This window comes from Xenopus laevis, chromosome 1S (assembly GCF_017654675.1).
Source record: "Xenopus laevis strain J_2021 chromosome 1S, Xenopus_laevis_v10.1, whole genome shotgun sequence".
Taxonomy (NCBI): domain Eukaryota; kingdom Metazoa; phylum Chordata; class Amphibia; order Anura; family Pipidae; genus Xenopus; species Xenopus laevis.
In genome coordinates, this window is record NC_054372.1 from 80,461,774 (window position 1) to 80,476,873 (window position 15,100).

The window sequence follows — 15,100 nt, forward strand, 5'->3', positions numbered from 1 at the left end:
CCTCAATGTACGAATCAGCCATAGTCCTAATAGGGAAAACCAGTAAAGACCCCCAAAAGTGTGAATCCTACTGCCCAATTTCCCTCTTAACAGCCAACGTAAAAATATTGGCAAAAGTCCTAGCAAACTGCCTGTCTATGGTAATAACCAGCTTGGTGGGGGGAGACCAAACTGGACTCATCCTGGGTAAAATGGCGGCCATCAATCTAAGGAGGCTGTACCTAAACCTTTCACTTACACATGTTAATAGCAGTACGGGGGCAGCGGTGGCGCTTGACATCGCTAAAGCCTTTGACACAGTCGAGTGGCCATATCTGTGGGAGGTTATGTCTGCTGCTAGGTTTGGAACAACATTTACTATGTATGTTAAGTTACACATCCTCTGCAGCTACCTTTACTCTAGCACGGGGCACCAGACAGGACTGTCCCCTGTCCCCTCTCTTATTTGACTTGGCAGCTGTTTGCCCAAGCTGTGAGGATCCACCCAGGGATAGTGGGCCTGAAGGTGGCAGACAGTATGGAGAAAATTCAGCTGTATGCGGGCGACACCCTGATATACTTAGGGGATAGGGGCCACTCACTTACTTAACTGGCCCAGTTTGGGAGGCTGTCGGGACTCTGTGTTAGCTCCACCAAGTCAGTATTGCTTCTGTTAGATCCCCTTATAGCCACGGAAAGCCTAAACAACTGCCCTCTGCAGCTACTAAGCAAGTTCAAATACTTGGGAGTGCAGGTGGCGATGACCTTGGAACAATACTATAAATACAATGTAGAACCCTTGCTCGCCTGGGTAAAAAAACAAAACAGAAATATGGGCCAAGTCGCCATTGGGACCAATGGCCCGTATCCAGCTGATAAAAATGCTTATCACTCTCAAAATACAGTACCCGCTCTGGCATTCCCCAGTATGGGTTGCTAAGAAATTCTTTAAGTCTCTCAACAGTGCTGTTAAATGCTTTTTATGGGGCAAAAGCCGCAGTAGACTTACCTTTGAAACCCTACATCTACCACAGCAGGCAGGAGGGCTAGCTCTCCCTGACATGTTCCAGTACTATATATCAGCCCAGCTTACACATTGTAGGCAAATGCTACCCCAGTTTGCAGAGAAATGCTTATTCCACCTATGGTCTCATGTCACCCCAACCTATGAGATGCCCTTCCAAGGCCTACTGGCCAAAGGATTGGGTGGAGGGCAAATACCAGTGCACACCCTCCTTGGACTGCAAAGTAAAGTATGGAATACTGCACATCAGCAGATTAAGTTCCAATCCCTACACCCACAGACCCCAAATAAGAACAACTTAACTTTCCCGACAATGGGCCAGGTGCCACTGAACAAAATGTGGTCCATAGGGGGCCTGTCAACCATAGGCACTGTGTGGGAGTCAGACAGGCCTGTCTCATTTACTACCCTGAAAGCTGATAAGGCCCTCCCCAACTAACAATGGCTGGTGCACTGAAACCTCTGCTCTGCTCTGACTAGATACAATAGAAACAATAAAATCCAGATACAGAGCTCATCATTAGCTAAAGCATTAGCAGCGGACAGTCACAAAGGGCTAATGTGTAAGCTATATAAAGTTACCCAGAAATACAGAGCAGACAATCAGGTATTGAAATCACAGAACAAATTGGACCAAGACCTACCATACCTTACAGATGCCCAAGGCTCTAAAAGCACCCTCGCTGGTTTCCCTCAACTACAAATATAGGATGATCCAATTATATATAGTCCACAGGGCATATTATACTAAAACCAGGCTGCATAAAATAAATCCTGCCATATCCCCTCTATGCAATCGCTGTAATCATCAGCAAGGTACTCTCCTCTATACAATCTGGTATTGTAAAAGGCTGGAACAGTACTGGACAAAATACAGCTAGTACTCCCACTGCCAAGCAACCCTAAAATGTGCCTCCTTGGATTATGACCACTCAGGGCGTTCCACCCAGGCAACAAGCATACCTGCCAAGAGTGCTTTTCCTGGCTAGGAAGTGTATAACGCACCAAAGTGCCCTGACCCTCCAACATATGAGCAATGGTACAAGGCAGTCAGTGACTTAATAGTAATATTGAGAAAGTTATGTATACCAAACAAGGTAAATACCAGAAATACGAGGAAATCTGGGTCAACTGGAACAAGTCACAAGAGGACTTGAATGTTTAAAGTCTATATACATCTTTTGTTTCATAAATAAGTTAATCTTGGTCTTTACAAAGTGAGCAAGAGAACATGTAAAAGCAATGTCTATGTACTCATGAGCTGCATGCTTGTATAATGTGTTTCAAATAAAATCTCTTGAGCAAAAAAAAAGATACAGCATTTCCTGCATCTCAAAAAGGTGAATCAAAGGGGACCTGTCACACAGACAAAAATCTGTATAATAAAAGTGCTTTTTAAATTAAACCAAATCCAAATTCTTTTTTTTATTAAAACATCCATACCTGTTATAAACTTCTTTAAAGGAGAAGGAAATGCTTTGTGCACTTGGTGGTGCCAAATGTTAGGCACCCCCAAGTGATTGTATTGACTTACCTGAAATACCAGGCCAGTGCTCCTATCAGCAGAAAACTGCACCGGCCTGGGAAATTTGAATAAAGAAGTAGACGGAAGAGGATCACTCCGTGGTGCTCACTGGTATAACTCCGGGCACCAGCCCAAGGTTTCAGGTAAGTCAATACAATCCAAGTGCCTGAAGCCTTTTCCTTCTTCTTTTTAAAGTCTGAGCTGTCAATTATATATTGCCTGCCCCCACCACTATGCCATTCTGCACTTACTAGATGTCATTGCACTCCCCACATTCTCCCTCCGTCCTCGCCATCTAATTGTGTAGCCAGTGCATGGGTATGGGTGCCAGATGCCCTATTCTGGCACATAAACAATATTTTGGTATGATGCAAAGCTTGCCTTAAATGCAGTGTTAACAAAATGGCTGCTGCCTACTTACTGTGATTGTGAATTCCAAGACAAAAAAAAACAAGATTTAAATCATTTTTTAAAGTGCAAGTGAAGTTTAGTTTGCTTCACTAACATCATGAAATAAGATTTGGAATTATTTTTTAAGGTGACAGGTCCCTTTTAAGTGCATCACTAGCAGAGATACCACTGGGCCTACACTATAAGAAACACTCATTTGGCCATATCACTTAACCTGCATACCTGATTTGACAGCCAACATGTTCGGCCAAATAAGGATGATGTTTAATCAGAAATTGTAATATTAACATACCACATGATAACAATAAAGAGTGCTAGAATTTTAGAACGATGGCTCCTCCGTTTTTTTCTTATCTTGGGCTCAGGTTAAATTCCTGTTTCAGGTCACAAAATGTATAAAAGTAAACAGACTACAGATTTGAAAATTCATTATTAGAATTAATAGAATAACCATGTATAAATATATAAGGGGATCATATAATGATCTATATAATGCTTTATTCACCAGCAGCTGACATGATGTCACCTATTGTGATTAGAAGAAAGGAGGTTCCGTCGGAATATTTGGAAGGGGATTTTACAGTGAGAGGTGTAAAGATATGGAATTCTCTCCCTGAATTATTTGTATTGGCTGATACATTAGATAGATTTAAGAAGGGGATGGATGGCTTTTTAGCAAGGGAGTGAATACAATGTTATGGAAGTACAAGTTGATCCAGGTACTAATCCGATTGCCATCTTGGAGTCAGGAAGGATTTTTTCCCCATCTGAGGCAAATTGGAGAGGCTTCAAATGTTTTTTTTTTTTTTTTCATTCCTCTGGATCATCTAGCAGTTTCAACTTTTTAAGTCTATATATAACCATATATAGACTTAACAAGTTAAAACTTGATGAATCTAACTTACTACTGTATGTTACATGACAGGGCATTCTAAAACCTCACCGCCCACTGTGAAGAACCACCTACATACATTGCTTCAACTGAAAGTTGCATTTCTTTAATCCAATAGGGTCCCCTAATTTACTTGTAAAGACTAATCATGTTCCCTTGTGAACGCCTTTTTTCTTGAGAAAACAACCCCCAACCTTGACAATTGGGGGTTACCCCCTCTCCATCTCTTGTATATCCATTTTAAGGAATGAAGGCCAAAACTACACTGCACACTCAAAGTGAGACCTTACCTGGGACCTATAAAGAGGCAAAATTATGGTTTCATCCCCTGAGTTAATGCGCTTTTTAATGCAAGACAGAATTGTATTTGCTTTAGTAGCCACAGGATGCCTAGAGTTTTTCTGCAGGAAGAATGGCCAGACTTCCATGTGGTTTTAGCAACTACACCCTTGTCCCTTTAATGGTGGTATTATGCCAAATAGATGTTGGCTTGGGCAATCACTCAATCACAGGCAGGGGATGAAGGACAGCCTATTAAACCATTTCTTAGATCAGGGCAACCTCTCCCCTATAAATGCTGTGGCATAGGAGAAGATCAAGTCCAGTTAGATCAGTACTTTTGTGCTGGTCTGGGCAATCTCTCGCTTTTACAAACCTTAAGCAGGGAAGAAGGAACAAGCCTGTGTAAAAAAATCAATACTTTGGTAGTGGCAAACCTCTCCCCTTCTAAAATGCTACTGGCACGGAGCCCATTTAAGCCGATGCCTTGACACCGACCCCAAAACATGCAGTTAACCGGGGCGGTGATCTGTCCTTAATAACCTGGGTGGTAATGGCAGTTATCTGTCAAAAATCCTATCAAAGAGCGAAGTTTTCTGGATCTTTAATTTAAAAACCAGGATACCTCTTGGTATGAATTCTGAATCTGAAGTGTCATGCTATTACTCTTGAAATGAAAAAAAATTTCCTTCTTTTGACATATAATATGTGTGTATGTATATATATATATATATATATATATATATATATACAGTATATATATATATATATATATATATATATATATATATATACACATTCTTGTTGTCATGATTCATGTCCATGCCTTGTTCTTTTATATAATATATTTATTGTAAAAATCTTTTGGATACGCTGTACATTTTGGTAACAATCCTTTCCATGTTGCTATTTAGAGACCTATAGGATACACTGTCTCTTTAAGGATTTTTTTCTGTCATTTTTCTATTTGTGTTTTGATTGGTTGTTTTTTGTATAAATGCTAATTTCCTGTGTCTGACATCATAGCCCATGATTAAGTGCTCTGGTGGGTACGAAACGCGTAGGGCTGATGGAGATGCAAGTATACATTTTTTAACTTTCTAAAATAAAGATATATTTTTTTAACTTAAAACTTTTCTGGTCCTGTGGATCCATTTGAGTGCTGGACAGCCCTGTTCTTTCTTCAATTTCTCTTGCGTGTCACTCCCTAAAGCTGGGGGTCTGGGGCTGGTGCACCCGGACTACACTACTACTCGGTGAGAGACTTACAATATATTCTGGGGCACCTTGTCTCTCTAAACATTGCAATATGCAGGGAGGTGCCAACCCAGAAAAAACTTGACCAGGGGTAAACAGTTAGGACCACCACATTGGGTTTACCTTGACATAGTATGGTGGCTTAACAATTTTATGATCATAGAAAAAACCCTGTTTTGCAAAATACATGCATTGGCTTAGATACTAAATTTATTTTTGAAACAGAGGACCTGGATGTAATTACTCACCCTAGTGGTCTAGTGGGGGTACGAGGGGACGCCCGCCGCGTCCCTCTCCTTCGGCATCATCTCTGTAAATGCACATATTCTTCCGGGTTCACGCATTGGCTATTTCCACCTATATCCTGAAAGTGCCAAACTTGGCGTCATCGGTTGGCTCTTTGCGTTAAAGTCATTGCCCAACATAAAGGTCTATTTATTAGTTCCTGGTGTTATTTTCTAGTGATTCCTGTACTGTTTTGAATCTGTCTGTCCCTGATTTTGTCCAGTCCACTGCCTGCCCTGATTTTGATTTTTTTGATAATTCTTCTGGATTCTGATTTTGAACTGCGTTTTGGTGTTTGACCCGGCTTATGACCTTGACTCCGCTTTGTCTTTCAATTCAGTACTGCACTGCCCGATTGGTAACGACCCAGCCTGTATCTTGACCACACTTCTAGCTCTCCACTCCAGTACCACGTTCAGTTCCTTTGCCTGCCGACAGCTTTCTCCTTGGTTCTCTCACATTAAGACCTGGCGATATCCGAGTAGCGGAGGGCTCCTCCTGAAAGCCAAAAGTGGTTCCTGAAGGCAGAAGAGTGAGCCATGGCTGCAACCTTGGAGTTTGTGCTAGCTTTGCGACTCCTTTCATAACATAGGGAATGTGCATTGATCATTTTTTTTCTTTTTTGTATATTTGTAACTATCCTGGCCAGATCAGCTGCACTTCCTTTGTATTTTATTTGGCTTTGGAGTACTCCCACAATTCACCCTTTTTAGCCACAGAATGACACTGCCTCCAATTAGACAACTTGTTATCTACAAAAATCCCCAGATCCTTATCAATTAAAGATACCCCCAATACACTACTACTTAGTGTAAAACTTACATTTATATTATTTCTATGAAAGTGCATAACTTTGCACTTATCAACATTGAATCTCATTTTTCAGTTTCCTGCCAGTTAAACAATATAGTCAAATCTGTATGCAAAGTTTCAGCATCCTGTATAGAACTTATAGTTTTGCACAAATTAGAGTCATCAGCAAACATAGAAACAGTACTTTAAATGCCCACCTCCAGCTTATTAATAAACAAGTTAAAACACAAAGGACCAATAGCCCTTGTTGAATAAAAAGTATATTGCCAAGATAATCGGCCGTGAAACCCAGCATGAGTTAGAAAACTTATGCAAGGTTTCAGTAATGATTACCTGAGCCCAATGTCAGAAACAATCATAAATAGGGCACTATTTATTTAGTTACTCAGTTATGCAGTTGTCTCTGTAGCAGAATCTCAAAGGAGACCATGTTCTCTATTCCATAATCGCTTACCAATGCAAATGCTTGGTTTGTGTATTTGGTATTATTAGTTATCATCAGGTCCAAAAGAAAATCATTCCTAGTAGGATCTTAAACTACCTAAAATCAATTCAGCATACTGTATTTACAAGCCTGCTAGCTTTTTCTAACTTGGCAACCCCATTACCCTAATCAATGTCTGGATAACTGAAGTCACCCATAATAACAACCTGACCTAGTTGTGAAGTCTCCTCCATTTGTAATAGTAGTTGAACGTAAGTTCCTCACTTATATTGTGTGGTTTGTAGAATATCCAATGATAATTAGTGGTGCTTGCGAAGCAAAGCATCACTACTGTTATCTTGCAAACTTATTTTTAGTGGTGCTTGCGAAGCAAAGCATCACTACTGTTATTAGTGGTGCTTGCGAAGCAAAGCATCACTACTGTTATCTTGCAAACTTATTTTTTTAGTGGTGCTTGCGAAGCAAAGCATCACTACTGTTATCTTGCAAACTTATTTTTATTCTTCTTCCGTATGAAAGTTTGGCGCGTAACTAGTCCCGCACCGTTTGTCCTAGACCCATGAATGAGGTGTCAAATCGTGCGGCTTAATCGGGAATGGGGTGGTATGACTTTCCTAAGGGGTGGGTGGTTAATTGCCCCTTGCGGGGGCAATTAACCACCCCGAAAAGTCCCATAGATTAACATTGAGGCCAACTTTTGACGGATTCTAGCGCAGAGAGGGAATCTTGTAGAAACGTTAAATTTACCACATTTGAAGAGGTTTGCGACCTGTGTCAGATGATACCCCACACGAGGGTATAAGTTTTACCCCCGGGGCAGGAGAGGTCCCCAAATTTGCCCCATTGACTTATAATGGGGAATTTATCGAATAATTAGTTTGTCGCAGACCCATGAATGAGGTGTCAAACCGTTCAGCTTATTCGGGAATGGGGTGTTGTGACTTTTCTGTCCTATTTTGGGGACCCAAAAAAGTGAGCGGAGCCGCAAACAACCAATCAGATTTTCCCTATTGACTTCAATGAGAAAATGTAAACAGCTGTAATTCTCACAGTAATAAAGCCAGAGCTCCCAAACTTGGCACCGTGGGTCACTGGGTGACTGCAGCCAAAATTTACAAAAAGTGGGCGGAGTCTATAACAGCCAATCAAATTTCAGCCATTCAATTAAATAGGAAAATTTTAAACTGCTGCCGCTCTTAGACGGTTAATGGCAGCCTCCTCAAAGTTGGCACAGTTGGTCACTGGGGGACTGGGATTAAAATTAAGAAAAGTGGGTGGAGCCAAAACCAACCAATCAGATTTCTTTGATTGGTTTTAATGGGAAAAATTAAGAAGGCTGCCATTCTCTCAGTATTGATGTCAGGGACCTTGAATATCACAAATGTGGTCGCTGGGGGTTTCCACTTCAAGTTTCGAAAAAGTGGGCGGAGCCACCAACAACCAATCAAATTTCATTCATTGATTTTCAATAGAAAAAAATAGAAATGCTGCCATTTTTACACATTAAATGACAGCATTCCCAAACTTTGGTATGTTAGTCACTGAGTGACTGTGGTTCACAATTAGGAAAAAAAGGGGCGGGGCAACAACAGCCAATCAGATTTGGGCCTGAGTTTTGCCACGGCAAGCACCACTCACATTTTCTTCAGGAAATGTACCTCTCTAGTTTTCTTTGTAACCTTATACAAGCCAACCAAAAGGGATTCCACACCCTCTGCAGTGCTATTCCTGGTAATTTCCTTATGGCATGCCTTTTATTCAGGCCTTACATAAAGACAAACTCCATTGCCCTTTTTTTATCCCTCCCTTTTAAATTTGCAGCCAGGTAATATATTTCATCCCCCAGGTCTACCTAGGTGATACCAATTATATCCTAATCTCCAGCTCACCCAGTTTTACCTGATTAATTTGCCAGCATAGAGTGGATGTTACTACTTTTGCCTCTGATATTCACATTACATAAGCATACCTCCCAGTGGTCCAGTTTTCTGCGGACAGTCCCAATTAAAAAGTACAACATTTCTCGTTGATCTCCTGCACTGAACCAGAAAAAGATACACATTTTCTTAAACTTAATTAGATAAGTGGCTTTTTGGCAGAGAGCCCAGAACACACAGCACCGGCACAGATGAATCTGTAATAATTTAAAATAAGCAAAGATACTACTGTAATTATTTAAGATAAGTCTCTTGGGAGTATATTAATAGTAAAAAGATGTGGGTTGAGAGTGTTGCTCCTTTAACTAATGGCACCAATATGGTTGTAACAGATACAAAAAAAGCTAAATATGTTCTTTTCTTCAATGCATACAATAGAGGAGTCCAAGTTCACAGGCTCACTTCATAGTTGCACTGATGGCTCAGCTCAATCTAGTCAGGATATGATTCATAAAGCTTTAATAAAAATGAATGTAAACAAGGCTCCAGGGCCTGATGGCATACACCCCCGGGTTCTAAGCGAGCTTAGTTCAGTTTTAGACCAGCCACTATTTCTGGTTTCATCTGGTATGGTACCTATTGATTGGAGAAAAGCTGATGTCATTCCAATATTTAATTAGGGATTATGATCTCAGCCTGCCAATTATAAGACAGTAAATTTGACATCTGTGGTGTGCAAATTATTTGAAGGCTTGTTAAGGGATCACATTCAAAATTTTGTCTTAGTGAATGGCATTATGAGCAGCAATCAGCATGGCTTTATGAAGGATAGGTCATGTCATACAAATTTGATTGCTTTCTACGATGAGGTAAGTAAGATACTGGTCAGTGGGGGGGGCAGGTGTGATCTATTTGAATGTTGCCAAAGTGTTTGATACCATGCCCCACAAATTACTGCTTTCTAAACTAAGGTCTGTTGGGCTTAATGAAGTTGTTTGCACATTGATAGGAAACTGGCTGCAGGATAGAGTACAGAGGGTGGTTGTTAGTGGTACATTCTCTGCTTGGAGTAAAGTTCTTAGTGGGGTTCCTCAGGGCTCAATATTGGGTCCACTTTTATTTAACTTGTTCATTAATGACTTAGGGGAGGGTATTGTAAGTATGTAAGGTGGATGAAAATGATGTCATGTGAAAAGTACAGTGTCTGACAGTGTAAATTTGTAAATGCCTGTTATATGTATATAATGGTTTTGAATGTTGATGGAATTATGTTTTAAAAGTGTATTTACAGGGTTTGGCCACAAGAGGGCAGTAGGTTCTTATTAGTTATGTAATCATGCAAAGGGAAGAAACATGGTAACTATAAATAGTCCCAAGAAACCATGGGTTTGGCAGTTCGTAGGTGGGCGTGGTCCAGTGAAGAACTTCTGCTGGAGGAAAGAAGAGCCCAGCCCTGAAGTGCCTTGTGCACCTAGTGTAAGGCAATTAGGAAAAGGTAGCTATGGCAGTTAAGAGCCCCAACTAGGAGTAAGTGGAACTAGCCTTCTGGTAGATCCTCTACCAGTCAGGGATGAAGTGATATTAAACAGGATAGTAAAAGAGAGGGCTATGGGACTGTGGCCATCGTGAAAGTCCTGTCTGGAATAGCATGGGGCGCCAAGGAGGAGCGTTGGGTTGCTGAGGACAGGTGGGGATAGCGAGATCCCATCGAGGGGTGTGGAACAGGTGCAGTCCATTGATATTGGAAGGTAATACCTGAGAATCCTGTAAGTAATAAGGAGGCTAGAGTTCCTGAAGGAGAGGTGGCCAAATGGTGAACATTTGAAGAATTGCTTGTTGGGGTAATTTGGAATAATTTGAATTTTGTAACTTGTTCCAGCAGAATTCTGCACTGAAATCCATTTTTCAAAAGAGCAAACAGTTTTTTTTTATATTCACTTTTGAAATCTGACATGGGGCTAGACATATTGTCAATTTCCCAGCTGCCCCAAGTCATGTGACTTGTGCTCTGATAGACTTCAATCACTCTTTACTGCTGTACTGCAAGTTATAGTGATATCAACCCCCTCCCCCCCAGCAGCCAAACAAAAGAACAATTGGAAGGTAACCAGATAATAGCTCCCTAACACAAGATAACAGCTGCCTGGTAGATCTAAGAACAACACTCAATAGTAAAAACCCATGTCTCACTGAGACACATTCAGTTACATTGAGAAGGAAAAACAGCAGCCTGCCAGAAAGCATTTCTCTCCTAAAATGCAGGCACAAGTCACATGACCAGGGGGAGCTGGGAAATTGACAAAATGTCTAGCTCCATGTCAGATTTCAAAATTGAATATAAAAAAACCTGTTTGCTCTTTTGAGAAATGGATTCCAGTGCAGAATTCTGCTGGAGTAGCACTATTAACTGAAAAAAACATGTTTTCCGATGAAAGGATCCCTTTAATAACTGGCGGTCTACTAGTTATTCCCGGAACACCTGCCTACAAATAATGTATCAGTGTTTGCAGATGACACAAAACTATCCAGCCCAATGAATTCCATCCAGGATGCAGCATCATTGAAGCAGGATCTTGACAAACTTGTTATCTGGGCAACTAAGTGGCAAATGAGATTCAATGTTGATATATGTAAAGTCATGCACTTGGTATGTAAAAATATCTAAGCCACTTATACCCTTAATGGGACTGCACTAGGCAAATCCATTATGGAAAGGGACCTTGGAGTCCTTAACGATAATAAACTTGGCTGTAGCAAGCAATGCCAGTCAACAGCATCAAGGGCAAATAAGGTCTTGAGCTGTATTAAAAGGGGTATAGATTCACAGGAGGAGGGGTCATTCTTCCACTTTATAGAGCACTGGTAAGGCCCCATCTAGAATATGCTGTACAGTTTTGGTCTCCAGTGCTCAAACAGGACATTATTGAATTAGAGAGGGTCCAGAGAAGGGCAACTAAGCTGGTAAAAGGTATGAAAAATCTTAGCTATGAGGAAAGACTGGCCAAATTGGGTGTTCACACTGGAGAAGAGGTGCTTAAGGGGTGATATGATAACTATGTATAAATATATAAGGGGATCATATAATAATCTCTCTAATGCTTTATTTACCAGTAAGTCTTTCCAGCTGACACCAGGTCACCCATTCCGATTAGAAGAAAAGAGTTTTGGAAGGGTTTTTTTACAGTGAGAGCTGTGAAGATGTGGAATTGTCTCCCTTGAATCATGAATGAATCACCAATCCAGATTTCAGATGATACAGAGATCCTGAGAAAATGTAAACAGCCAGAACTAACGGTTAGTAAAGAAATTGGATTTTAAAACTGAATGCTTTCCATAACAATGAAAAATATTCACAGCCGATTCAGTTACTACCAGCAGCTCAGCTGACAGCGCCAGGGAAGCAGATGAGAACAAAAGGCTTTTTAACATAAATCTGCGGTCACAAGCTCTACAGCTCCACCTAGTCACCCATTCCGATTAGAAGAAAAGAGTTTCGGAAGGGTTTTTTTACAGTGAGAGCTGTGAAGATGTGGAATTGTCTCCCTGAATCACCCCAGAATGGGTGAACATGAGGTCACCCATTCTCATTAGAAGAAATGAGGTTCTGTCTGAATATTTGGAAGGGGATCTTACAGTAAGAGTTGTGAAGATATGTAATTCTCTCCCTGAATCAGTCGTACAGGCTGATACATTAGATAGCTTTAAAACGGGGTTGGATGGCTTTTTAACAAGTGAGGGAATACAGGGTTATGGAAAATAGCTCATAGTACAAGTTGATCCAGGGACTAGTCTGATTGCCATTTTGGAGTCAGGAAGGATTTTTTCCCCCCTCTGAGGCAAATTGGAGAGGCTTCAGATGGGGTTTTTGCCTTCCTCTGGATCAACTAGCACTTAGGCAGATTAAAATAGAGTTCAAAGGTTGAACTTGATGTAGGTATGTTTTTTTTCAACCTAGTTTACTATGTTACTTGCTACATTACTATGTAGAACTGTGACTGTGGCTTTAAAGGTCTATTTCACCTTCATTAGCAAAACTGTAATAACACATAAAACATGGCTCTAAAACTTCCAGAAATGTGTTCAAACTCTTTTTGAAATGGGTGTGTCCATAAAATGGGCAGCAGATCTTTTTGTCCCTCTTTCCATTTGGGTGGTGTGCATAACAGAGTGTTAGATCCAATGGGTCGAATCTGACCTGTTTCACTGAAAATTCCCTAAAAGTCTATGAGCAACAAATGTTATTGACGCGTAACAATTTTTTTCACCCATTAGAGTCTATGGGCATCTTTTTTGCGGTGAAATATGTCAAAATATGTCGGTCATCATTACTACTTTCCCCACTGGTTAGATCTAAGATTAGTATGAAGCTCCGCCAAACGATCTCTCGCCGATATGCCTACATTGAGGTGGGCGATATCAGGCTGATCCAATTGTGGGCCCCAGGGGCATATAATATAATAAGGACCCTTGGTCTGGGTGTTTTTGGTTTTTGCTTGCATTTAGCAGAGGCCGATGGTCTGGGCTAAGTTTGCATACATCAGTATTACTGACTTCAGACAAACTAAACAGTGCACCCCTCTGATGCTCAAGGCCAGGGGTGCTCCGCCAATGAGGCGAGTTGAGGCTGTCGCCTCAGACGGCAGCGCCCCACTAGGTACCAGGGGCAGCAAAAATGCTGCTCCTGGTACTATAAGAGCGAATTTGCGGGGGGAGGGGGGTGTTGAGCTGTATTAAAAGGGGTATAGATTCACAGGAGGAGGGGTCATTCTTCCACTTTATAGAGCACTGGTAAGGCCCCATCTAGAATATGCTGTACAGTTTTGGTCTCCAGTGCTCAAACAGGACATTATTGAATTAGAGAGGGTCCAGAGAAGGGCAACTAAGCTGGTAAAAGGTATGAAAAATCTTAGCTATGAGGAAAGACTGGCCAAATTGGGTGTTCACACTGGAGAAGAGGTGCTTAAGGGGTGATGTGATAACTGCTGCTGCCTCAGGCAGCGGAGGGGCCAGGATCGCCCCTGCTCAAGGCTCACCAGCTTTCCAGTCTCTCTTCTGCTAATATTTTGGCCCTGGCAAAATAGGTGTGGGCTGCATCTCCTAGAATCTGCTGATGAAGCAATACTTTCCACTTCTTCAAGCATAATTGCAGGGTCTGCAGGTCTGGGCACATAGAAAAGTCAAGGGTTGCCATCTTTTTAAATTTTTCTTACCAGCCAGGTGGGTGGTTTAGGAAAAAAAAGATAGTCTATTACATAAAAGGTGGGACAAGGAATGAGTGACATCAAAAGGGACAGAGCTATGAGACAAAGGATGGATCAAGGGTGGATTAAAGGACCAGTAACAGCAAAAAATGAAAGTGTTCTAAAGTATTGAAAATATAATGTACTGTTGTGCTGCACTAGTAAAAATTATGTATTTTTAAAAATACAAATATAGCTACACAGCAGCTTGTATATATTGATACATATTATTTATATTATAAACTATAGTTGTTTTTCTGAAGTAAACACACCAGTTTTGCCAGGGCAGCTCAACATTATATCTCTTTCCTTTAGTTCATTTTTGGGTGTTACTGTTCCTTTAAGGAGAGATCCTTATGCAACTGAGGCAGGGCAGGGTTAGTGACATCAGGGACTGATGACACAGCAATCAGCGTTTGGCTAATCGCAATGTCATTATTTTCAGTGTCCTGTCCGGATTTCCTAGTTTGGAAATCCGGACATTAAGGTTTCACCTGGACAGCCTTCCAAATACCGGGCTGTCCAGGTGAAATCTGGACAGGTGGCAACCCTATCTGTTGCTTATATCAGTGCCTGCAGCAGGGGCCATATTTTGGTTTTGCAACTCATATCCAAATGCACATCGCAGGGACCACTGGTTTAATAGTCACATACACACAGCAGGGACCAGAGATCTGAGTTTATTTGGTGATATGCTCTTGCACACAGCAGGAACCACAGATCTGGGATGTGCTACTCATATATATATATATATATATATATATATATATACAAATAAGATCCGCACTCACAGGACTTATGAAAATTATAGAAAATTTATTGCAAGAGTCTAACGTTTCGACCTCATCCGAGGTCTTTTTCAAAGTAACAAATACTAACACACAAATGCTTTAAGTACCTAGATTGGCGGGAAAAACCGGTACTTGGCCAATTAAAGATGACGTGTCCACCTCATCATTAAAGCACGAAAAATATACATATCCCAGTCAACATAAATAATAAAAACATTACACAAAAATAAAATACAGTATAACAAAACCCACACACTAATACAATGTTAAAAACAATTAAAA

General features: G+C 40.9%; 1 protein-coding gene across 2 annotated transcripts in view; it reads right to left on the bottom strand.

Annotated features, from left to right (window-relative positions):
* The window catches only part of adgrl3.S (adhesion G protein-coupled receptor L3 S homeolog), a 1,276,319-nt gene that overhangs the window by 1,245,610 nt on the left and 15,609 nt on the right, over positions 1-15,100 (bottom strand). The gene's annotated exons all lie outside the window — the stretch shown is intronic.